At 42.3% G+C, this 25,871-nt stretch overlaps 1 protein-coding gene across 1 annotated transcript in view; it reads left to right on the top strand.

Moving 5' to 3' along the window:
- The window catches only part of ADCY9 (adenylate cyclase 9), a 123,623-nt gene that overhangs the window by 30,909 nt on the left and 66,843 nt on the right, over positions 1-25,871 (top strand). The window lies entirely within an intron of this gene.

Raw genomic sequence — 25,871 nt, 5'->3', positions numbered from 1 at the left:
TTGTCGTGCCAAATGGTATCCTATTATCAGGACAGAGACTCCTTAATTCTTTTTTTTTCCTCTGATTAAAAATGGAACTGGTCGGGGCGCCTTGGTGGCTCAGTGGGTTAAGCCGCTGCCTTCGGCTCAGGTCATGATCTCAGGGTCCTGGGATCGAGTCCCACGTCGGGCTCTCTGCTCAGCGGGGAGCCTGCTTCCCTCTCTCTCTCTCTCTCTCTCTCTCTGCCTGCTTCTCCGTCTACTTGTGATCTCTCTCTGTCAAATAAATAAATAAAATCTTTAAAAAAAAAATGGAACTGGTCTAGTGAGGCATGATTTCATGTATACACTAAAATTCAGCCTTTTTAGCTATATAGTCTGGCTGTTGGGAACAGATGTTATGCCTGGCCCTGTGTATTCTTTCTTCTTTCTTTCTGGATTGAGTATTTTATTTTTTTAACTTCCTTTTTAAAAGATTTATTTATTTATTTATTTATTTTTAAAGATTTTATTTATTTATTTGACAGACAGAGATCACAAGTAGGCAGAGAGCAGGCAGAGAGAGAGAGGGGGAAGCAGGCTCCCTGCTGAGCAGAGAGCCCGATGTGGGCCTTGATCCCAGAACCCTGGGATCATGACCTGAGCCGAAGGCAGAGGCTTTAACCCACTGAGCCACCCAGGCGCCCCAGATTTATTTATTTTAGAGAAAGAGAGCAAGCACAAGGGGAAGGGAACAGAGGGAGAGAGAGAGAAGCGGTCTCCCTGTTAAGAGAGGAGCCCAGTAAAGGGCTTGATTCACAACCCATGAGATCGTGACCTGAGCCGAAACCAAGATTTAGGCACTTAACCAGCTGCACCACTTAGGTGCCCCAAGTATTTTTTTTAAGGTTCCATTTTTTTTCTCCCCTAGTAACTTATTAGTTATATTGCCCTTTCTGACCCATTTCAGGGTTTGCCCAAAGCTTATAATATATATCTTTCATTTATCAGTCAGTCTTCAAATATTCTACTACTTGATCTGTTGTACAACAACCTTGTAAGAATGCTTAACACTATTGTCATAATATTGTATTTTACATGTTATAAACATAATACATTGTTATTTTTGCTTTAGTCACTAAATTACCTTTTAGAGGGTGTTCTCCAATTGAACTTCATGCAGCTTCAGAAATACTTGTATCTGTGATGTATTAACCTGGTAGCCACCAGCAACATGGGACTACTGAGTACCTGAAAGGTGGCTGCTTGTAACTGAGGAACGGAGTTTTAAAATTTTTAATTTGTTTTGTACTTTTCTCTTTTTAAACCATTTCAGGAACTCCTAGTTTCTTGTGTGGGTCTAGGTTTCTTCCTCACATTATCTTTTCTTTCTTTCCTTTTGATCTCTACGAGATGATAAATGTTAACTTAAGTTTATTGTGATTGTCATTCCACAGCATATGTAAGTTTAGTTGCTATGTTCTACACCTTAAACTCTTCCAATGCTGGATGTCAATTCTGTCTCAATAAAACTGGAAAAAAAATAGAATTACCGTATGATCCAGCAAATCCACACTTAGGTATATACCAAAAAGAACGGAAAGCCAGGAATTGGGTGTTTGTACACCCACAGTCAAAGCAGCACTGTTCACAGTAGTCAAAAGGTTTGGATGCAACCTAAGTGTCCTTAATGGATAAATGGATAAACAAGATGTGGAATATCCATACAGTGAATTTTTTTTTTTTTAAGAGAGTGCACATGCACAGAAGTTGAGGGGAGGGGCAGTGGGAGGGAGAGAATCTTAAGCAGTTTCCTCACCCAGCATGGAGCCTGATGTGGGGCTGGATCTCATGACCCTGAGATCATGACCTGAGTTGAAGTTAAGAGTCGGATGCTTAACTGACTGTGCTACCTGGGAACCACCCAGGTGTCCCCCATACAGTGGAATATTATTCAGCCCTTCAGAAAGAAGGCAGTTCTGAGGTGCATGGTGGTGACAGCTGGATGACAGTGTGAATGTACTAAATATATTAATTCTCCTGAGAGCACTCGGTGCTCTCATCTCCCCTGGGGGCCTGGGTCACACCTGAGGCTAACTGGGGGCTAATGTGGGCCCCTGTACATGGGTCCTTGGCCCCAGAGACACTGTCTCCACCATCAGCAGCACATAGAACGAACTCAGCAACAGTGCAGATTCAGCTGTCTGTTGGCCCCACAGGGCCTGGCCCTTACTCTCCACTTACCCTTCCACAGTATTTTTCTTCCAAACACTTGGTAGCTCCAGTGGCCTGTAAGCTTTTCCTTCTTCTCTTGTTTCTCAGAACTTTACTGGGCACTGATTTGGAACTGGATGCTCCAGGTTTCCAATTCAGTCACAGCCACTTAGCTGTGTGGCCTTGGGGAGGTCACTTCACCTCTCTGAGCTTCTGATTCTGCATCTGAGCTGGGCCTCAAACCTGTGAACTCTGAACCTTGATCCCCAGGGGGTCCCCTGCCTGGCATGTGCTGCCTCACCCCAACACCCCTCGCCACTGTCCAGGGTGCTTCCCCTGCTCTCCCACATTATCTTTTGACTGAACAACTTCCTTTAACCTTTCTTGTGGTATGGGTCTTCTGGGAATGACTCATCTCAATTTCGTTTGAAGGAGTCTTAATTTCATACTTATTTTTAAAAGATAGTTTTTCAGGGCAAAGACTTTTGCATTGAATTGTTTTCCCTCAGTATTTTAAAGATGTTGCACCACTGTCTTCTAACTTGCATTGTTCCTGACACAGTGTCTACTGTAATTCCCCTCTGTGTTGCTCTGAAGGTAATGTAGCTCTCCAGCTCCTGTCTCTACCCCAGCAGCCGTTTTTTCCCTTTTTTTCTTTTTTCTTTTTTTAAAGATTTTATTTATTTAACAGAGAGAGACCACAAATAGGCAGAGAGGCAGGCAGAGAGAGAGGAAGGGAAGCAGGCTCCCTGTTGAGCAGAGAGCCTGACGCAGGACTCGATCCCAGGACCCTGAGATCATGACCTGAGCCGAAAGCAGAGGCTTAACCCTCTGAGCCACCCAGGCGCCCTACCCCAGCAGCTTTTAAGGTTTCCTCCTTATTTTTAGTTTTTGGCAATTTGGATATGTTGTGATTTTGTTATTTATCTTGTTTGGGGTCCTCTACAACCCTTGGGTCTGTAGCTTGATATCTTTCATTTCATCATGTTTGAAAAATCCTTGGCCATTAAGTATTCAAAATATTTCTACCTTTCCATTCTTCCTTTCTTCTGGGATTCTGTTAACTACTTGTTAATTTTTACGTCAGCTTGGTGAATCTGTCTCTGGTACCTCTTATCTGTGATACCATGTTTTTAATTTCTGCCATTTCTGTTTGGCTGTCTTAGCTTTTCTGTCTCTCTGTTCTAGCTTTAAATCTTTTCATCCATGTTGCCCACCTGTTCCACTAGATCCCATTTGTGTGGCAGGCATGTGTTTCTCATGGGCTGTGTCACTATTAGGACAGTCCATGTGTCTCTTCTCTCCTAGTATGGGATTTATCGAGGACTTCAGGCTACTTGGTTGCCTTTGTGGCCTTAGTTAGCTCTTTGTTGGGTTCAAGAAGAGTTGTGATTTTGTAGCTTTTTTTGGCTTTAATTTTTATTAAGATTGGGTGATGCTCTTTCTAGCCTTTTAAAAATAACTTCTTGGTTATTTTTGAGAAATTTGGTTAAGCTCAGACATTGTATGAGATTTATAAGATAATATTATAACTTCTATTCATTTTTTTTTTACTGGTAGAAGAAAAGTCACATATAAGAAATATATATGTGTTTATGAATATATAATACTCAATTTTTCAGTTACTGATTGTAAAAGAAGGTATTTCTTTTTTTTTAGTTCATCAAACTTGATAGGTGGCATATTGTTGCTAGTTCATTTTTTCTCAAGAATAGAAGGAAGAACTGTAACACTTTTCAAATCCTCAGAGAATGGCCTTAGAAAAATGGTCCTAAAGAGACAAAGAAGCAATTTACTCAAAGATTGTAGTGCAATTGATAATAACAACATTGAACAGTTCTCGAATTACCAGCAGTGGTAATTGCTGAGGTCACTCTGGGAAGTCTGCCTGATAGAATATTATATTTACCCCGTTGTTCACCATATCTTTTTTGTTCAATTCCTACTGTGTGCCAAGCTCTGTGCTAAGTGTCCTAGCTGCTTTATCTCATTCGATCTTCACAGTTCTTCTAGGAGGAAGACATTACTCTTATCCCCATTTTAAAAACAAGGAAACTGAGGCATGGACAGATTAAACACCTTCCCAGGGTCACACATCTGGTAACATGGAAGGCTAAATGCATAACATCGCTAATAATTAAAAGGACAGATTAAAATGAGTGTGATGAGTTTTAATCTCTTTCATTTGCAAAGATGACAAAGATTGGTTATTGTTGGTGGTGGGAGGGGTTGGCAAGGAAGCCAGGTGGTCTGAGACACTACTGGTATTTGGAAGTATAAATTTAAAAACCAATTTGGAGGGCGCCTGGGTGGCTCAGTGGGTTAAGCCTCTGCCTTCGGCTCAGGTCATGATCTCAGGGTCCTGGGATCGAGTCCCGCATCAGGCTCTCTGCTCGGCAGGGAGCCTGCTTCCCTCTCTCTCTCTGCCTGCCTCTCTGTCTACTTGTGATCTCTGTCAAATAAATAAATAAAATCTTTAAAAAAAAAAGATATGATTTAAGAGTCTGTGTACATAGAGCTGATGGCATATGCATTAAAGAGTTTATATAAATCTATAATTAGTGGCTGTCACTAAGGTGGGATTAGAGGAACTTCTAGTTTTCCCTTTTATACTTTTTATTGTTTGTTTTTTATAAGAGACAGGTGTTTCTTTATTGACAAAAAGAAACTATTAACCAAAAAAAAGCCATTATCTGAGTTATCCTAATTGGTGGGAATGTGTGTTAAAAGTACGGAAGTGAGGGAAAGTCAATGCAAGTTAACTCTGACAGTGTACTGGTTGCAGATTGGCTGTGAACTTGTCTTGGTGTGAGAGTATCACATTCTATAATATTTTTTATTTCTCTTTGTTTTTCAAAGTAGGCTCCATGCCTGGCATAGAGCCTAATATAGGATTTAAACTCACAACCGTAAGATCTGGACCTGAGGTGATATCAAGAGTCAGATGCTTAACTGACTGAACCACCCAGGGCACCCCTGCATTTTTAAAATATCCTAAGCTCCTTAAATTATAAATCAAAATACTGAAAGGCTTTGTTTTCCCCACAAATAGAAAAACCCTTAAAGACACTCAAATCCCAAAACTGAAAGAAGAAAAAAGTTTCTGTTGCCTTTTCCCCCCTCTAGCCTATTTAACTAAGGAATCGATCTTTCACCAAAAGTGCCACCATAGAGTTAGCTCAGCCACCAGAAAAAGCAGATTCAGAGATTTGATTCTGCTGACTCAGGGATGGTATATAAATTCACCAAGTAAATGTTTGTATCCTTAGCTCACAGTGGGGGAGTGTATCTAGGGAGATGACATCTCACCTGCTGGTGATAGAGACCCTATCCTCCTATCAGTTCCGGCTGTAACTTAACCCGCTCTTGGAGGCCACCTAGAAGCTGTGTTGATTTTGGAACTCCTCTGGGAGTCCAGTTCTGTTTAGGGCAGACCATGAAATGCAGCCGTCTGGGATGCTCAAGGTTACCCTGCAGCAGGCAGTTAACCTTGAAACGGACTCAGCTGCCTGTGTAGGATGACTCAGTTGAGCCAGAACTATCTTAATTTGATAACTCTCCTAATTTGAACCAGAAGTCTTGGATTTGACCCAGAACCATCTCGATCTGCAGTGGAGTTCTGGTGTGTATAATGCTGTCAGAGTATGTTCATTATTAGAAGGCTGGAGAGAGAAAGTGACTTGCTTGGCCAACACAAAAATTGCCATAGTACAAGAAGAAGGATTTTAAAAATTAGTATTTTACTATACTTGTGAAATAAATATTATTTTAATCTGTTTCTTAAATTCGTTTAAAAAACAAAACAAACCCCTGCACTTTGAGCAGGAGCTCATTTTTCTAACTTGGAATGCATTCTTTTTATTCTCATCTGCTCCTTGCCATCCGTTATCCTAATGGTTTTAAAGTCGTCATTTCATTTCTTGAAACTCTTTTCCATAAGAGCTGAGCACCAGCGAGTTATCTAGTTCTATCTCAGATAATGATTTGCACTTTAATTGTATAAGGAGATTGAATAGCAAAGTGGCTTTGATGTAATAAAGAATCTTTGCTGCATCTAAAGAAAATTGAAATTTATGGAAAACTGAATCCTTTCTTTTAATTATATGTAAATGAGAAAGTTTGGATGGACAAGATTATGTCTCACTGGGCATTTTTGAAATTCTGATTGCTCCTACAAGTGGCAATCTTTTAAAGCTAAGTGTTTTGATATGAATTATTTATTATTCTAAAGAGCAATATTTGCTTTTTTCATGGATCTCATGGAAATGTTATTGGACATATGATCTGTCTCATTAAAAAGTAAAATTTTGCTCTAGACTAGGGAGAAGAGAGAAAATTAAACGTGGTCAAGGGGTAGAAAGACATTTGTAGTCATAGATCAGAATGAGAAAACCAAGTGTGCTTTTTTCAGACAAAATATTTATGGAGTATTCTATGTTAGAACTATTTAATACTTCTTAAAACTGAGGATTGTATGTTTTTATAAGTTATTTTTGGGTTCCATGATGAGGTATTGGTGGAACTTTCCAGTGCCCATTGCAGACCATTCAGGCAAATTCTTACTCATTCCTAGAACAGGGCTTCCTCGTCTGTTGCTAGCAGGTGACCCCCGTGCTTTGAGAGGCAGCAGCAGGAAGTGGCATGCACATCGTATTTGTTATAGTCATGGACTGGAGGGGAGGCTGCATGTTCTATGGGACATTGGACTTCTGCCATTACTTCAGCTTTAACACCTGCTCTGCTTATATCGTGGTGGTTTGGTGAGGATCTTAAAAGAGGAGATGAATGATGTTTTGTAAGTATAAAGTATTATTCCATCAGGGAAGGAAGGAGTAAAGTTGGAAAGCACCAAATATTTGGAAGGAAATTAAAATAGGCTTTGCTTTCCCTTCCGGCCAGAGCTTTATAGTGTGCACTTGGGAATAGAAAGTGAAAGGAATGTGCAGGTGTTCCAGACGGGATGGGGTAGGGCAGTGAAGATGGCAACTTTGAAGATCTGGGTGCTTTGAACTTAGAGTACCACTAATTTGTACTTAGCTCAGATCCAAGTAAATTACTGTCCAACTGTCATAACAATAGAGGAGCATTTTGTAACAGTTCTCTGGTAGCTTCCAGTCTGGCACGTGGATCATTAGAGATTGACACGTGCAGTTGCAGAGTTGCCGTTAGCTGCCAAAAATTTAAGCCTGGCGATGGATTAAGCCACAGGAACGGCTGTAGCAAATGCCTATGATCTTTCACTTATGCTCCCTTTGTCAGCCTGTGTGTTTGCTCTCTTAGTTTTCCCTTTGTACGTACCCATGCACTAGCCATGTCCACAGAGTGGGCTCTGAGCAAGGATGAACCTGTAGCTGAGTGATGAAGGCAGAGGATGAAGAGCGAGGAATATTAAGGCAGTGCTTGGAATTCTGATTGTTCCTCATTAGTTGTTAATTTTTTCTTTCCTCTACTACTTTTTCTTTTAACAAACAAAAACCCCACTTTATTGTGGATAATATCAAACATACAAAAATGAAGAGACTATCATAATGAACCGTCAAGTGCCCATACCCCAGCTTCAAACAGTCATCTGCTTATGGCCATTCTTGTTCATGTCTACAAAAAACTTCCTGGATTGTGTTGAATCTGTAGCTCTGTTTGGGGAGAAATACCATCGTAATAATACCGAGTCTTCCAATCTAAGAACACGGTATTTATTTCCTTCCACTTGTGTAGATATTATTTAATCGTGCAATAGTATTTTTCAGTGTATGATCATTTGACACTTCTTCTGTTAGATTTATTCCTAACTCTTTATTAATTTTGATGCTGTTGTAAATGGAATTGTTTCTTACTTTGACAGTCTTTGCCTTTTATTGCAGTATTTAATCCACTCAAATTTAATTATCGATATGGTTGTATTACATCTACTATTTTGCTATCTGTTTTCTCTGATTCATGTTTTTTTGGTTCATTGCACCTCACTGTTTTTTCTTTCATCTTAAGTAATTTCTAGTGTTCTACTAGATTTAATTCATTTGTTGAGTTTTTACATTTTTTTCTTGAGTTATATTTTTAGTGGTTAGAGATTGCAATATGTCATCATGGTCTACTTTAGATAAATACTGACACCTTTCCAATAAAATATAGAAACTTTTCTCCATTGGAAAAAAAAAAGGAAACTTCTCCACTAGATCTCTCAGTTCACTCAGTGCACAGTAATATTAAATACAAAAATGCCATTTTGAACATTTTGTGTTATGACCACATTTTAACCAATAAAGTACACTTTTCCAAAATTTGGGTATACACTGTTTTGATTCTGTCAACTCCCAACTATTGAATCTCTTTTGAGGAGTTATAACCGATGTTCTTTTCAAGTCAAGGTTAGCAGCTTTAGGACTTCAAAAAAAAAAAAAAAAGACATTATTTATTTTGGACAAATATTTTACCTGCCTGGAAAATTTCTTTATTTCTTTTAGGTAAGTGGCTTATACAGAGAGAGACACAGTCAAATGTAAGAAATCTTCCCATTCTAGGTAGATGAACTCCATCCTGGTATACCCAGGATCAGAGAATTTTGAAGAGCCAGAAAAGAAAACTGCATCAAAGACTTAAAAACAAACAAACAAACAAAAAACCCACACCTCTTTCCCTTCCTTCTTTGTGGTATTATTATCATATATATTATGTCTTCATTTGTCATGAGTCCCAAAATAAAGGTCTGTAGTTAGTGTTTTATATGCTTTTAAATCAGTTACTTGTAGAGAAGAGAATATTTATAACTCTCTGTTTTATATTTACCTTTGTAATTACTGTTACTAGTGCTCTTTATTTCTTTGGTGGATTCAGATTACCACCCAGTGGCCTCTCCTTTCAGCCTGAAGGGCTTCCTTTTGTGTTGCTAGTGAGGCAGCTCAGCTAGCGGCTGGTTATCTGTCTTTGTTCAGCTAAGGATGTCTTTATTTCTCCTTTTTGAAATATAGTTTTGTTGAATCTAGACTTCTTGGTTAACAGTTTCTTTTTCTTTTTTTTAAAGATTTATTTACTTTATTTTTTATTAACATATAATGTATTGTTTGTTCCAGGGGTACAGGTGTGTGATTCATCAGTCTTGCACAACTCACAGCACTCACCATAGCACATACCCTCCCCACTGTCCATCTGTCAACAGTTTTGTTTTTTTTTTCTTTTAACACTTTGACATGTCATGTCACTGCCTTCTGGTTTCTGTCATTTCAAATGTGAAGTCAACTGTTAATTTTATTGTGGTTCCCCTTTATATGATGAGTCCTTTTTCTCGATGCATTTGAAATTGTCTCTGTGTTTGGCTTTCAGCAGTTTGACTATGCTGAGTCTGGCAGATCTCTGTGTTAATCTTTCTTAGAGTTTTGTTGGATGTGAAAAATAACTTTTTAAAATCAAATTTGGAAATTTTTGGCCATTGGTTCCCCCCCGCCCCAAATACTTTTCTATGTCTTTTTGTCTTTTGACTTCCTTTACAATCATATTGATATTTCTGTTGGTCCTCCTTCATGTCTCTGAGGTCTGTGCATTTTTCTGTTTTCTTTCTTCATCAGGTTGGATGATTTCAAGTTTGCTGACTCTTCTGCCATCTCAGATCTGCTGTTGAGCCCCTTATAGTGAATTTTTCTTTAGTTATTCTGCTTTTGAACTCTACAATTTCCATTCCTTTTTATAATTTTTATCTCTTTTTCGATACTCTCTATTTGATGTGGTGTCATCATGCTTTCCTTTTACTCTTTAAACATGGATTCTTTCAATTCTTTGACCATATTTATAATAGCTACTTTGAATCTTTGTTAAATCCAGTATCTGGCCCCCCTTAGAGTTTGTATTGATGGCTCTTTTTCCCGAGTATAGTTTCATGAGTTTAGTTCGCAATACTTTTTTTGTTACTTTGCATGTTTCTCCCTTTCCCCCACCCAACATTTTATTTTTTAAACTGGATATTTTAGTTCATATATTGTAGCAACTCTGGATTCTGTCCATGCCTGGCAAAAATCCAGGTTTATTGTTGCTTTTTGGTTGTGACTTGTCTGGATGAACTCTGTAGAGTCTGTCTTCCCAGCAGTATGCAGCTGCTAATGACCCGGGTCATTTTTCCCCCTTATTTGTATATGCAGGGCCAGCATCCTAAGGATCACCCCTGGACCAGTATAGCTTAGTGAGTAGCCAGTGATTGTTTAGAGGGCTGCTTAAACACCTTAAACCAGTAAAGCTTCATCATTCTGCAGTGGATCTGTGTTTAGTTGGGGGAACACATCTGAAAAGTTCAGGTTATTTATAAGTTCTGTCTTGGCTTACTTTCTGCCAGATCTACTTATGCTTCCTCTGTGCATGCACTAGGCCTCAATTACCCCTAGGGTGAGTGGATAACCAGGGCCATCTCCAGTCTCTCCTGTAGGTGTATATCCTTCCAGAACACTGGGGACATGGGGCAGCTTATCACTATGGTTCTCTTATTCTTTGCATCTACCTGTCAGTTTTTTTTCTTGTCCGCTGGTTTGTTGCTTGCCTCAATCAGTATTACACCCTGAAGGTAGCTGAGGTGTTGGTCTATAATTATCCACAACCACTGTTGTTTATGACAGTGCTCTTGGGCTTGTCTATTCCGCGTCAGGTCAACGCCTCCAACGGAGGAGCGACCAGTTTTCACAGCTTGTCGGGCCCTGGCGGATCATTTACCATGACAAGCTGGGCCGAGGGGTGGGAGCTTCCCAGTCTAAAAGTCCACACATTGCCACTGTTCTAACTTGAGGCTCTGTAGTTCTTCTTGAATAAATACTTCTCAGTCTGTTGTATGGCTCCGGTTGATTTCCAGTCCTGAAATGGTTGTTTTTGTCAAATTTGTCCAGTTTTAATATGGCTTGTTTGGGGGAAGTTTTGCCAAGCTTCACACTGTTCCAGAAGTTCTGCCCCTCCCCTCCAAGCGATTTTTGATATAGATATTTTTTCAACTTTCTAAGTAATATAAGATCGTTGTGGAAATTTACCAGTATGAAATGTATAAAATGGCAATGAAAAGTACTTACTAATCCCATCCCTTAAAGCTAGCCACTGCTAATAGGTTACTGAATTGCTTTCCAGACTAAAGCCTTAACTTTAATCATTGCGTTTTTGGTTGTTATCCTCTCCTCACACAATTTCCTTACCACTTACCACAACAGTTTCTAATTCCGAGGCTTCTTTTAGCTCCCTGATGCAAGGAGATAAACTTAATTAGCAGTAATTAGTTTGAAAGGAGCCCAGGGACCCTCTCCTGGTGGAGATGGAACGTTAAGGCTGGTATGACTCTTACTCTTGAAATAGACCTGGTTCTTGTCATGCTCGTCTAGTCTCCTATGTACAGTGTTCTCATTCCCGTGCCCTTTATCCTACTCATGGCTCATCCTTTCCCAGGCTCTCCAGGCAAGTGCCTGACCAGTCATCTTCCCGCATGATGTCACTCTGCCTCTACTCCATTTCGAGAGTTCTCTGAAGGGAGAGCAGTATAGTATAAGGGTTAAGAGGGCCTGAGCTTGGTGTCACATTGCTTGGGGTTCAAAATTCAGCTCTCCTTCTAAGCCTTTGGTTTCTGTGGGCCTCGGTTTCCTCATCTCTACAGTGGAGCTGGTAGCCATCCTTGTTGTATTGGGTTGTGATAAGGATGTAATGGGATCCCCTGTGTAATGCGTACAGAGCAGTGTTGGTAGTCTGGAGCACAGAGTGAATGCTTTCCTCTGTTGTCACTGTCCTCATCATCTTGATTACATCGTTATTACCCTCAACAGTGACATTTCACATAGGAGAGAAAAATTTGAATGGGACCTCTTCTGTGCTCACAGAAACTTTGGTATTAATAAACCGCTGAGTGGAGTCAAGATGATCCTATAGGGCAAGGGGGTGGTACCAGCTGGGAGATGATATGCTGGGGAGAGAGCCTGATGGTAGGAAGAAAACAGAACAGGACAGTGGCTAAGCAGACACAGAAGCCAATCCAAGATATCCAAGTGACCACTAAAGGGTGCAGTGTCTTTTTAGGATGTCAAAATTTTGTAACTCGATTGTGCCAGTCAGTGGTTGCACAACTCCTTCAGTATACCACAAATCACTGACATGTACGCTTTCGGTGGGTACACTGTGTAGTAAGTGAAATCCACTTCAGTAGAGCTAGTATTAAAAAATTGTGGAAAGGAAATAAAGAGGAGTTGATCTCTCCGGCTGGGGTTACTGATCTTTATTTTTTCATTACACTATACTTTTGACTCTTTCAGATGTTTCCAGCAAAAAACATGTGTTGTCTTTGAAATGAGAAAGGAAGTATTAACTTTTTTTTTTTATTTTAAGAACGTTATGGGGTGCCTGGGTGGCTCAGTCAAGTGTTTGCTTTCAGCTCAGGTCATGATCCTGAGGTCCTGGGATGGAGCCCCACAGCGGGCTCCCTGCTCAGCAGGGAGTCTGCTTCTTCCTCTCCCTCTGCCCCTCCCCCGGCTCCTGCTCTCTTTCTCATGGTATCTCTGAAATTAAAAAATCTTAAGATGTTATTTTATCTGCCCAAACCCTCTACTGACATAAAATAGCAGAGTAAGATAGAGGTGGGGTTACCTCAGTGCCGGTTACGTGAGAGAACGGAGTGCTTAGGTAGAGAGCTCTGTGGGAATAGCCACAGTCGGCACCAGGCTGGGCCCTCCGAGAGCTTGGTGGCGCGCACTCATTGGATCCCAGGGCCTGAGGCAGGAGGTGGGCCTTGTGGTGACGCAACTTCACACAGGGCAGCAGGAGGGAACGGACACGGCGAGTGTGACCACCTTGTCCGCAGGACGCGATTCTGGAAACACAGACATCTGCACGTCTGGCCCTCGTCACCCTCCATTGTATGACGGAGCCTGGAGCCGAGGGCCACTGACGCAGAGACGAGCGGCCTGTCGGTCCGTCTGCGCAGGTCACATGCTGCCCCTCGGTGCTCCCAGACTGGTTTTAAAATCAGAATTCTGCCTTTTGGAGGGACAGCTGGCTTTGGCCCGTGGGAGGACTAATGCCCCTTTTAGTTTTGCTTGGCAGCCACAGGACTTTGGTGCAGGTAGGAAAACAGCTATGCATGAAGCTGTTGTTCTCTAAATATTTTGAGAGCTGATATTGAGGAAGTTATTTGAGAATCCACAGATTCCTTCTGAAGACAACCTCTGAGGGGCCAAAAAAAGAGGAAAGAGTGTCTAGTGGGACTTGACCTGCTCCTCTTAGCTGCAGACCTTCACGTCCCCAGCCCTGAGTGGCAGCTCCCCACCGCGCTTCAAACACTGCTTGCCTCAGTCAGGAAGGTGACTTCAAACCCATTTGCCAGGGGGTCTCGCTAAGCCTGGCCTGGCCATTGTAGCTGCAGGGGCTTTACTGCCCCTCAGGTATCTTTGATAAGGAGTGACTCATGCTTAAAGGACAACTTTATTCTGCCAGTGAATTGTTCCCCTTCAAAAAGCATTTCTAAAGGCTCTTCACTTGTGAATTCTGTTGAATAGAACCAGCTTTCTGAGTGTGGCTGTCCCTTTACTGTGTGGAAGAAAGACTGCAGAGTTTGCCAGGGCAGCCCTTGATCCTGTCTCCACTTGGTCTCCTGTCCCTCACTGCCCTGTGTCCCCCTTTCCCTTGGGGCTCTGCTCTGTGCCACTTTCCAACTTTCCGGAGTTTCTGAGTGGTGGGTGTATTGTTGGATTTTATTTATCTAAGTTAGATAGGTTTTCATGATACACTGATGTAAAACCCTGAGGAAAAAAATTGAAAACCTCAAGAACTGTTTTGCACAATACTGTATTCTTTTGTGTGACTTGATGATCTTTAGATATTCATTCAAACAGAGCCACACTTCATTAGGTGAGGATGAGGGGCTTTGCATGTCCAGCATCTCCAGCAAGAAGTTTTGTCAGATGGACACACTGTGATCTAAGAGTTCCAGAGACACAGTTTGAGTGAATTTTTATTATTTTATTTATTTTTAAAAAATATATATCTTTTTTAGAAAAGATTTTATTTATTTATTTGACAGAGAGACAGCCAGAGAGGGAACACAAGCAGGGGGAGGGGGAGAGGGAGGAGCAGGCTTCCGGCCGAGCAGGGAGCCTGATGTGGGGCTCGATTCCAGGACCCTGGGATCATGACCTGAGCCAAAGGCAGAGGCTTAACAACTGAGCTACCCAGGTGCCCCGAATTTTATTATTTTTAGAATTGGGTCCTGTAAGGTCCTGGTCTTTGCCTTCTACCACAGTTTGGGAAAATCAGGTATTTTGGGAAAGAAAATCAGATATTTAGAAGTCCATTTCTGATTTTACATGCCGTTGAGGTGTGAGCAAAATCTAAAAGTGTGTGGTTGGGGAGAGGGCAGCTTTGAATTCTGGAGTCTAGTATCAGTCATCAGTGTTCCCCTGTGTTTCCTGCAGCCATTGTCTCTGCTATTTAAATTAGGTAATTCCACAAGTATGCACTCCGTAAATATTGTGTGTCAGGCACTAATCTCAGGTCTGTAGACCCATCAGTGAACAAAACAGACACAAAGCCCTGCTTTTCTGGACCATATATAATAGAACGAGGGAGTTGAAAATTGACACATATATTAGAAAAAATATGTAGTGTGTCAGTGGTAAGTGCTTTGAGAAAATTCAGCAGGGCAGGTCAGGGCCTTTGGGGTTGTATGGGGTGAGGGCGGTGAAGAGGCCTGGCAGTAGTGGTTAGAACTGTAAATAAGGCGGTCAGGAAAGTCCTTGTTTCCTTGGGTATTCCCTATCAGGAAGACCCTCTGCGAACTTAGAGAATGTGGTTTTATTACAGGGGAGGAGGCGTTTGTGAGCTCTCTGAAGCAAATAACTTCAGAAGTTGGCATTGGCAGGATGTTGTGCAATCGGGCCTGTTGGCGGAGTCCCAGACCGCCACATCTGAAGGGAACCACAACTTTGCAATCGTTCCCCGTGCCATCCAAAAATATTCAGTGACCTTGCTGGTTGGCAGTTTTTTAAATGTTATTTTAAATCTCAAAAGAAGGGAGACATCAAAGGGCAGGCTGTCCACGGCTGCCCTTCGTGAGGCACACTCACGGCTGCACGGTCCACACAAGTGCCCTAGTGATGTGCGCCCCACCGTTAGGAACAGACGCATGGCTTGAACCGGACACGCTCCATGCGAAGGCCAAGTGCTCTCTTGATGAATGCGAACTGCTGTTCCCTTCTCAGACATCAACATTCGCTTTTGTTTCACCAACTAAATTAAAAAAAACAACAACAACAACTATGTTTTCTGCAGCAGAGTGCCACAGAATTTAACTGTTTCCAGTATTGTAATCCAGATGTATTTTTCTCTCCTTACTGTTAATCAGAGGTTTACCTTGCCCACTTCACTGCATTTTAAAAATTTCTTGTGGCCTCTTTTTAAAGGATAGATTTACCTATAACTTCTAAAAATGCAGTATGATTCGTGGCTGGAAATACGTTCATTCCTATATTTATAGCTCTTTTTCCAAGAAATTTTTACCGTAGTTTATTTGTATCCTGTCAGAACATCTGAGGCTGTGCCATTCATATAGTAGGTTGTCAGTAATTAAAAAATCTGTGTGTCTCTAAAGGAAAAGAAAACACAGCACGCCCCTTTTGCTGGTTGCTGACTTTCTCCACTGTGCCAGTGCCAAGTAAGAGCAGCTTAATGTGATCAAGAAACTGTACTTCCGCAACGTGTGGCTTAAGATGTTGTAAGTCAGATTCATTTCGCTGAAACATGAATATGTGAAAGTGATGTCATCTCTAATGGAGTTAACATGTTAAGTGAGGCTTTAGGGTAGTTTGAAAAATCCACTTGAAGTACTGTTCGAGTGGTACATTCATTTCCTAAGGCTGCTCCAGGAAAGTCTCACAAACCGGGTGTCTGCAAACAGGAATTAATTCTCTCATAGTTCTGGAGGCCAGAGGTTGAAAATCGAGGTGTTGGCAGGGATGGTTCCTTCTGGAGGCTCTGAGGGGGAATCCGCCCCCTGCCTCTGCCCTGGCTTCTGGTGGCTGCTGGCAACCCGTGGTGTTGTCTGGGCTTATGGACTCATCACTATAGTCTCTGTGTGCCCCCTCTTTCCTTCGCCTTCTTCTTGGTGTCTCTGTGTGTCCCTTCCTATCTCTTGTAAAGGATTTAGGGCACACCCTGATCCAGTACCACCTCCTGTTGATCCTTAACTAATTATATCTGTAAGACCTTATTTTCTTTTTTTTTTTTTTAAAGATTTTATTTATTTATTTGACAGAGAGAGATCACAAGTAGACGGAGAGGCAGGCAGAGAGAGAGAGGGAAGCAGGCTTCTTGCTGAGCAGAGAGCCCGATGCAGGACTCAATCCCAGGACCCTGAGATCATGACCTGAGCCGAAGGCAGCGGCTTAACCCACTGAGCCACCCAGGCGCCCTATAAGACCTTATTTTCAAATAAAGCCACGTTCTGAGGTTCTGGTTGAACAGGAATTTGGGGGGAGACATTATTCAACCTACAGTAAGTAGCTTGCATTCAGCACGTATTTGTTGAGCACTCACTATTTGAGCATTTATAAGGCACTAGATATGTCATGGTGGTGGGTTTCAGAGACAGATGACATAGCCTTTCCCTCAGGAGTCTGTGGTGCCCTGTTCCTCGCCTTGGCATTGATCATCCCATGCCATTTAGTATTGAAAATGAGGAAGGCACCCCTAACACGCTTTTCTGTCTAGCGGTCTAGCCCAAGCACATTGTCTGAGGAGCTGTGCCTGGTGGGCATAACCACAGCCGTGTAGCTACCTGCTGACGCCGTTGCAACCCTTCAGCCAGGATCCCTCAGTCGTTAATGTCCTTACATACTTGTCTCTCTCCACACACACACACACACACACACACACACACACACACACACACAGACACACACACACTTGCTCACACTTGTCTTTTCTCTGAACGATTTGAGAATGGATTGCAGAGTCCCTAAATACTTTGTGTGTGTACCTCCCTGGGTAGCTGCCACCTACTGTTGGGAAATGAACACCGCCCTCACACACCTCTTAATCCATAGGCCCCTTTTACACTTTGCCACTTGTCCCTGTCGTATCCTTTATTGCCCCAGGAACCCAGCCAGGGTCGCGTGGTGCACGAGTTGTCACTGGTCTGGAACAGTTCCTTAGTGTTTGTTTTTGATGACCTTGACATTTTTGAAGAGAAGAGGCTAGTTACTTTGTAGAATGTCCTGCAGCTGGACTCATCTGGTGCTGGTGCACACCCCCCGCACCGTTAGATTCTGCTTGTATGTTTCAGCAGGAGGGCCGAGAGAGTGAGGCTGCGTCCTGGGTGCCGCTAACAGGAGGGCTCACGGTTTTGATTTGTCCCATTTCCAGAGATGCTAATTTTTATCATGAGTTGAATAGGTGTCTACCAGATTCCTTCATGGCAACATTGGTGAATGAGCAGTGTGCAAATATTAAGTATTTTGTGGGGAAGTATTTTGAGACTATGTAAATATTCTGTCTCTCATTAAACCCACTAGTTTTAGCACCCTGTGGTGATTCGTACCAGAGTCAATTAGCATGACGGCTGCCAAATGGCGGTTTACTGATTGCATCATTTATTTTACCCTTATTAGTTGGTAACCCACCATAAGGCAGAGCTTTCTCTCCTCGTTTTTTCCTCCCTCCTCCCCTCTTGTCATCCCTTCTTTCCTAGTAGCAGACTTACATGTTCCTCTCTTATTCATTGGATTATAACCCATTACTATCATTTTCCACTTTCATGCTCAGGTTATCCCATATTTGGCCCGTGGAGCCCTTCGTTTGGCTTTTGTGGACTTTTGACACGTGTGCATCATTCTTTGAGCACTTGCTTATGTTTTTGGCCCAACACATGCAGGTTTATCTTGAACCTTCCTTGTCCCAGCCCTGGAATCAGCCATTTCTCCAATAAGCCCCAGTTCATTTTAGTGGAGAATGGATTTTAGAAGCCAAATGGGAGCACTAGATGTGTCCACTGCCTTTGGGGCATCACAGCCACTAAGCCTTCTCAGTGGACATTGTTAGGAAACTGTAAGGATGTGCTCCCTTCCACACACGAGTATGTACATATATGCAAGGGAGCACACATGCATGTGTGGTTCCCTGTCCTTCCCTAGCTGTAAGAGCCATGAAGTGTCCAATCTCATTTCAGATCCCCTGGTTTGCGTTAGCTTTTTCCCTTTCCCTGCTCATACCTCTTTTCCCCCAGCGATAAGGGTCACAGGGGGCTTCCGTCATCAGTGAGATCCTCATTTATTTGATCAGCCCCCTTGTGTGTAACCTGTCTTCTCATATACGGGCCATCTTGGCCCCAGGAGCGTCTCCTCCTTCCCACCTGTGCCCTCGGAAGGGGCGGCGGGGGGAGGGCTAACTTCTGTGGGCCTGTGCCAGCAAGCACTACATGGACTTTTAAATATACATGTTTCCCTTAAAAAGGCATTCTGTTAGTCCAGGGTAGTTCTTTGGAGCGATAGCCACAGGGGACCAACATATCCAATGTAAGTGGAGAAAAAGTCCTTCCTTCTCAATAGGGATTTCTTAGCCACATCAGAAGGTGTTGACACTTGGAAGAATCAGCTGACTGTTGGTCAGAGGCTTTGGAAGAGCTGGATTGGAAGTGTGAGATGAGTTCACCAGGGTCTGAAGACAAATCTATGTGGGTCAGATGTAGCCTAGAGAGTAGACTGCAGAGATTTAAGTTGACGTTTCAGTGACTGATTTTGATGACAATCTGGCAGGAAATGTCCAGTGTCTTGTTAGCCCATATCCGTGGGTCTGATGGGGTCAGGAACACCGTGAGGAATGTGTCCAGCATCATTGGGGTGCTGCTGCCTCCCCACCAACGTGTTCCTTCATCTCAGGGAAATCCTGGGGCTATATTTCCCTGGCCCCTTCCCTGTGTTAGGTTCTGCTAAACTGAGGGAGTCAGGGGAGATGTTGCTCTGTTGTTTGTGGTCTCCAAAACAGACACGTGGCAGGTGGCACACATGAGGGTCTCTGAAGCCCCCTGCTTCCCTAAATTGAAAACCTTTCTGATCTGGGGTTGCTCTTTCCTTATTTGGGTCATGACTAATATAGGACCTTTGGTCATTTCAAGTCCTGGTGATCCCAGGGCCTTTCTGGTCACTTGCATGGTCTTGGAATCATGATCTGGGGACTAGAGATTTCATTTGATGGGGATGTTACTGGGTTTCTCCAGTGAGACCCTGCCCAGGTGGCTCCTTGGGATCCCCAGGGTTGTGAGTGGTCTGGGGACTGGAGCAGCCCTGCTAGAGGGTCGTCAGTGGGAATACTCAGTAACGTTGGGAATGAAACATTTCCCAACATTACTGAACCCTTGCTTGGTGTAAGACATTGTGTCAAGCTCTGTGGAAAACAGAGTGGTGAATAATGACACATGTTCCTAACTTCAAGGAATTTCCACTTCATCTATCTACAAAGGGCAGAAATGGGCAACCCTTAGGAAGGTAGGGAGCTGGATGTGGCCGTGTTCTGTATTGTTTCCCACATGGGTCTCCCTCTGTGGGGAAATCAAGTGCTAGTTTAAGTGGTTCTTAAAGGTGTGCCCACGTTCCTTTTCACCTCACCCATGACCTTTTGAAAATAGCGGAGTTGTGGTATGTGTTCTTCTTGGGTAAGTTTTAATGGATCCATTTTCATAATTAACTCCATCTTGACCTTGGACCACCATTTGTTGAACAAAGAGAAGTTACGTAAACCACAGAGGGGAGAAGCATGACAAAGGGATAGCCTGCTGTGTTTCAGAGTCAGTGTGTGTAACGAGCTAGAATGGTGTTTCAGCGTCAAAGAAGTAATTGAGATTTGGGCAACAAGTAGTCATTTTCTTTTAACAGACTTCATTTCAGTGTTATTAGCATTATCTTCTTTTTAAATGGAAGATACAACTTTAAAATAGTCTTTATGATTAATTAGATCTCTTTTACATCTGCCTGACAATTTCTGATTGTTGAGTGTTTCCTTTTCCCTGCAAAATGATGGGGAACAGAAACCATGAAAAGATCTCTGTTTGGCGCCCTTCCCAGCTTCAGACCTGTTTCCGTCCAGGATGAGCACTGGAGACCAGGGTCCTCTCGTGGGGCTGAGGGGAGGATGGCATTATGAGTCCAAGTGGGTCAAGGTGGGGCCGCAGCTAAAATAGAAATGCAGCTTGAGAGCCAGTGTCCCCAAGAGACCTCATTGCTCCTGATTAAGAAAGGGGGATAGTAGCAGATATTTGAGGGGATGTTCCATCCCCAAAACAAAGATCTTTTTCTCTTGGATTCTTGGAATCTACTCTGTAGTTTTCAGACAGTATAAGAAAGATCTGTGGGGTAAGCTTGGACCCTGCTCCCACCTTACTGCTCAGGAAAACCTCTGCTAGGCCAAACCTGCTGTGTGTGCAGAGTTGGAAGCGAGGAATGGACGATGTCCAAAATTCTATTTTTTTGAAAGTGTGTGTTGGAGGGGCTAGAGCTGTTGTAGTGAAACACTTTAACCAAAAGCAGCTTTTTAATTCCCTGCAGGCACAGTTAGAAGACCCGTCATGTTGCTTTCTATTTGGAATGAACACTAGTACGTGTCTCAGGCCCCACACGCAGAGGGACTGGTTGCAAGGGAGCTTCTTTGTCAGTCCAACCTACCCACCTCCCCAAGAACAGAAGTTTTTTACCTAATGACTTTATAACAGATACATAAATCATCTGGTCCTTACCTGGAGAGAAATGTTACCTCACTAAGGGAGGCCTGTCAGAAGTCTTGATTTAAGAAGACATACATTGATGACCAGCCTAGAATTTTTGGGAAAGAATCTTTTTTTTTTTTTTTTTAAGATTTTTATTTATTTATTTGACAGAGAGAAATCACAAGTAAGCAGAGAGGCAGGCAGAGAGAGAGGAGGAAGCAGGCTCCCTGCTGAGCAGAAAGCCCGATGTGGGGCTCGAACCCAGGACCTGGGATCATGACCTGAGCCGAAGGCAGCGGCTTAACCCACTGAGCCACCCAGGCGCCCCCCCTTTTTTTTTTTTTTTAAACTGTTTCTTTCTTGCTTTCTTTCTTTCTTTCTTTCTTTCTTTTTTTTTTTAAAGACTTTATTTATTTATTTGACAGACAGAGATCACAAGTAGGCAGAGAGGCAGGCAGAGAGAGAGAGAGAGAGAGAGAAGGAAGCAGGCTCCCTGCTGAGCAGAGAGCCCGATGCGGGGCTCCATCCCAGGACCCCGGGATCATGACCTGAGCTGAAGGTAGAGGCTTTAAGCCACTGAGCCACCCAGGCGCCCCTGGAAAAGAATCTTATTTTCTTGAGAGCTCTACTAGAGAGGCACATTGCTGGATGCAATGAAAGGATAGTAGAGAGCCTCCGTGCCTTTCCACAAAGTGTGCGCATCAGCCTTGCTTTGGAGGTAGCCAATAGCCTCATTGAGAATTAATGATTCCTCCTGGGTGAGTAGAAACGTTGTCGGTTTCTTCACTTGTATTATTAGTGCTCCAAACAGCCACGCAGGACACACACGCACAAGCAGCAAACTTCCCTGGCCGATACCATTTTTTCTTTATTTACAAAGCTAGTAAGAATTGTAGCTGTGTTCACACATGAATCTGCACAAAGTACATCGATTAACTTAAGCTTTAAGTTTAACTTAAGCTTTAAGAGAAAATGTATGTGTTGTTCGAGCTATCTTGGTCACCATGGACGGTGACTTTAAGCTTAGGCTCACTTTCATCATTCACATGAGCTGTAAATTCATAAAGATTTTCAAAGCTAGTTGTTTCTTGGATATTTTTCTGCTCTTGAATGAACCGAGAGAATTTTGGGGGGAAGAAAAATTGTTTGGGAAGCAAAATTGTTTGGCTCAATAAAACAGTTCAAACTGCTTATTTGTACCTGAGTTCCACTTTTTTTTTTCTCAGGAGTCACTTTATTTTGGTCTGATTTTCATCCTCCAATCCCCTCAAATATCATCAAAGAATTTACAAACAGAACTGGGATTCAATTCAGGACTTTGTCCAAAGAGTCACTTAGAACACATCTATAATTTGTACTTATACTCATAAATTAAGAAGATTATATTAATTTATATGAGTTTGTCTTAACAAATACTTATCTCATGCTTGCTCCATGAAATGCAGAGCCAGCACAGTCTCAGAATTTATAAATCAGTTAGGGGAGCCAGGGGCCAATCACTGTAATGCTGGGAAGTGGAATGTTTGTCTGGGGAAAGATTTATTATTCCGGGGCAGCAGAAGTGGGGTGGAGAGCGTTCATCTGCCTGTCCAGAGTGCTAGAGTGGCCTCTGGGGTCTGGAAAATTGGTAGGATTTACGTGCAAGCTCTCAATCTGGAGACATCATTTTAATGTATGAAGGTGTGAAAGTGATACTCCCCTGCTGTGTTTCTCTTAAAATAGAACAGGCTTCTAAACTGGGATTTAGGCATATGCAGAGGCAAAGCTGATTTACACGAGAAACAGCCGTATACTTTGTTTGCAGTTTATGTGCAGTTGTGTTTGCTGACGTTGAACTGTGCCCATTACTGGTGGCTGTATTTTGCACACTTTGATTCCATAGGTTAATGATGAGATGTCCAAGTCTCCAAGGTGTAAGTCTAACTATTCAGGGACCCTTCCTTGGATTCCCTTGCGAGGCATTGCTTAACATCTTGGACAAAATTGGCTCTATCAAATCATAGAATTTTATTTTATAAATCCTACAGTTTGGAATTAGTAAAGGCACTTTGTAGTTTAGATGATTGAAGTTGAACTATCTCATTTTTTTAAAAGGGAGAAACGAAGGTCTGAGGAACTGAAGTGCCCTGCCCAAGGTCACAAAGTATTTAGTGACATTGTTTTTTGAACTTAATGTGCTCATTCTTGCAATGCACTGAGTCTAGGCAAAGAATTAAATATTCCAAATTATTGAAAATAAAGGAATCTTCTTTTGAATTTGTTCTATTGGTATCCACCTCTTCTTATAATGATGGCTTATGTTTATATGTAAGAAATTCTGTGGTTCTCAAAGCAACCCTGTGGGGTGCAGTCTTAATATTCTTCATCCTATTTTACAAAAGAGAGAAATGAGCCCAGAGAAGTTAAGCAACTTGCTGAAGTCAGATACTTTGTAAGTTATCAGACCCAAACTAAATGTGTACCAAACAATTTGCCCAAATTATATTGTATCAGAAGAAGCAGCTGTTACAGATGAAGCAAAAGGGGAAAAGCCGTGCAGCACAGGGATAACTGGTGGCTGTGGGCGCTCTCATCTCACCATGGGTCTGGTCCAGTCTTCCAGGTTTTGGGGGGGAGGATCAGGTATTACATTATACTCTGAAAACACTGTATGTTTATCCCCTCTCTTTCATGTAATTAGTATTTACAGATCCTGGTAACTAGAAAACTCAGTTCCACCAACAGTTGAATGCAGGTCCTCTGGGAATTTATCTAAAGTTAAATCCTAACAGACAGCCAGATTAAGGTGCTGGCGTAAAAATGGGTTTTGAAGAAAGAAATAGATACTGGAAGTATGCTAAGAATTCAGTTCATAAAATCTAATTAGACAATAAGGGGAGGAGCATCATTTCTTCTCCTTTAAAAAAAAAAAAAAAGAGTTCAGGGTCACCTGGGTGGCACAGCTGGTTAAACGTCCAACTCTTGGTTTCAGCTCAGGTTGTGATCCCTGGGTCGTGAGTTCAGGCCCCGCTTCAGGGTCTGTTCTGGGTGTGGAGCTTACTTTAAAAAAAAAAAAAAAAAATGAATTCAGATGAATAAAAACAAAAACTTTTCTTTTAGATTTATGAACCACTCACTTTTTCTTTACATGTCATTTTCTTGTTTTGGTACTAGCCCAATGGCAAAATGGTAGTAAACAAAGATGGAATTTGCTACTACTTTGTCATTTCAGAGTTGCACACTGTTGCAATCAAATGCTCCTTGAGTCTGACAATAAATTTGAAAACTTAGAAGAGTCTGGCCTTTTAGAAGGAAAAAAATAAGGCAGAAACAGAATTATGAGCCGGGCAGGGCAAGGAGGCAGTTCTGAGAGTATGCTCCTACCCAAACTTAACTTTGTTATAAAAATTACTGTTCTTGGGCGCCTGGGTGGCTCAGTGGGTTAAGCCGCTGCCTTCAGCTCAGGTCATGATCTCAGGGTCCTGGGATCGAGTCGCGCATCAGGCTCTTTGCTCAGCAGGGAGCCTGCTTCCCTCTCTCCCTCTCCGCCTGCCTCTTTGTCTACTTGTGATCTCTCTCTGTCAAATAAATAAATAAAATCTTAAAAAAAAAACAAAAAAACCTTACTGTTCTATAGGAAGTCTTACAACTGTGCTGGTCTTTAATGCTCCGTATAGGGTTTCCCTCTCTAAGCTTTGCTTTTCTGCCTTTATCTTGTGTAATCTGTTTTTTTTTTTTTTTTAATTTATTCATTTGAGAAAGAGCAAGTGGGGGAGTGGCAGAGGGAGTAAAAGGGGGTGGGGGCAACAGAGGGAGAGAGCCAAACAGGTTCTCTGCTGAGGAGGGAGCCTGACTAGGGGCTCCATCCCAGGACCCCGGGGTCATGACCTGAGCTGAAGGCAGATGCTTAACTGACCGAGTCACCTAGACGCCCCTTATGTGCTCTTTTCCATCCTGAAGTTTTGGATGGATATTTACTTCCAGCTTTAAACCAGAACCTTGTAGAAAGGCCTGGCTCCTTCTACTTCATGTGCCCGTCGTCATGGAGGCAGACTCATTTCACTGGTCTCATTGGAAAATCGAATGATGTAATAGAAAAGCAAAGTACTGGAGTGCCTGGGTGGCTCAGTGGGTTAAGCCTCTACCTTTGGCTCAGGTCATGGTCTCGGGGTCCTGGGATCAAGCCCCGCATCGGGCTCTCTGCTCAGCAGGGAGCCTGGCTTCCCCCTCTCTCTGCCTACCTCTCTGCCTACTTCTGACCTCTCTCTCTCTGTCAAATAAATAAATAAAGTCTTTAAAAAAAAAGAGAAAGAAAAAGTACCACACAAGTACAGTCATCAAAGACAATTCAATCAACAGGTAAAAAGATTTGTGATTCTTTGTGTAACCTGGAATCAGTATCTTACACTTGGTAGGCCCTCCATAAATGTTTGTTTAATTATCATTTTAATGAGCAGTCCATTTTTAAGTAAGGAAGAAAGCAGGAGATAGGATCGTGCTCAACACCTTCACTAAGTGTTTGTTGTGAAAGTAGCGATACCCAGAGTGAAGAAGAGTTCAGAGAGCATTACCTGCAGCTTCCTGCTCCTACAGAAGATTTCTTGATTAAATAAAAATGCAAAAAAGAGAGGGAAAAAGAATCTTAACAGCAACACAAAAGCCACCATAGTTTGAGCTGATTTGTACAGCTTGGTGTCCTAAAACCTAGGTTCTTCAAACACTTTCAGAGTCAGGGGCTCAGATTTCTGACCTGAAACATCAGGATGACTGTCTCGTTATTAGTAAACTGCTATGTCCATAGAAGCGAAAATTTTAGACTAGATTAAATCATCATTGGAGTTATCTGTGGGAAAGGACATGGTACACTCGGTTTTATTCTTTCAGTCAAAGTAGAATTTCCATTTTCAAGTGTGAAATCCTACCGTCAAAGCAATTTTTTTTTTTCAAGATTTTACTTTCAAGTAATCTCTATACCCAGCGCAGAGCTTGAATTTACAACCCCAACAGCGAGAGTCGCATGTTCCACTGATGG

The sequence above is a fragment of the Lutra lutra genome, chromosome 18 (assembly GCF_902655055.1).
Source record: "Lutra lutra chromosome 18, mLutLut1.2, whole genome shotgun sequence".
Taxonomy (NCBI): Eukaryota; Metazoa; Chordata; class Mammalia; order Carnivora; family Mustelidae; genus Lutra; species Lutra lutra.
Note: the sequence above shows the minus strand (reverse complement) of the source record. Positions and strands in the feature narration are given on the sequence as shown.